This window comes from Octopus sinensis, linkage group LG2 (assembly GCF_006345805.1).
Source record: "Octopus sinensis linkage group LG2, ASM634580v1, whole genome shotgun sequence".
Taxonomy (NCBI): domain Eukaryota; kingdom Metazoa; phylum Mollusca; class Cephalopoda; order Octopoda; family Octopodidae; genus Octopus; species Octopus sinensis.
Window position 1 is genome coordinate 147,675,380 of NC_042998.1, and position 970 is coordinate 147,676,349.

Sequence of the window (970 nt, forward strand, 5' to 3'; positions counted from 1 at the left end):
CATACATATATATATATATGATTGATTTCTGTCTACGAAATCCACACACACACACACACACTCACACAAAGCTGACTGCTTATAGTGATCATTCGTCTCTTTGTTTCCTGTAGCTTTGCTCTCTTTTGTAAACCCAATGAACATATATTTCCTATTTCAAAGAAATTCAAACAATAGATATAAGACCTAAGTTAAAAAGATTCTCAACAATTCAACTTCTCTGGTTGACATTAAGACACCCACCCCCAATACTTAACTGCCACATTTTAGAGCTCAATGACTTCCATTTTTCAGGTTGGTTCTATAAGACTGGAATTTTAGAATCTGTGTATAAAAATCAGTAGCATGCGATACGTGTGTCATGATTACAATTTTTTAGGATGTGTAAAGAGGGAAATAACCCTCATCTGCAATTTTGATGAAATTCGAATCATAGGTATTCCAATTCATTACAGAAAATATAGCTGAAAAGTCTAATTCTTCAATTGCATGTAACACTGGCAACGCGGGGTATCTCTGCTAGTATATATATATATCTGTAGGAAAGGCGTAGGTAGAAACTCTATAAGATGCACCAAGTGTAAGCTATGGACACACAAGAGGTGCAGCAACGTCAAGGGAAGGCTAACTAGGAGTATGCTCCGATGGATGTGTAATGTCAGTGTTCATACTCGACAGAGTGTAAGTACCTTGAGAGAGAAGTTGGACCTAAGAAGCATCAGTTGCGGTGTGCAAGAGAGACGTTTGCGCTGGTATGGCCATGTGGCGAGAATGGATGAAGATAGTTGTGTGAAAAAGTGCCACACCCTAGCTGTTGAGGGAATCTGTAGAAGAGGCAGACCCAGGAAAACCTGGGACGAGGTGGTGAAGTACGACCTTCGAACTTTAGGTCTCACCGAGGAAATGACTAGAGACCGAGACCTTTGGAAGTATGCTGTGCATGAGAAGACCTGGCAGGACAAGTGAGACC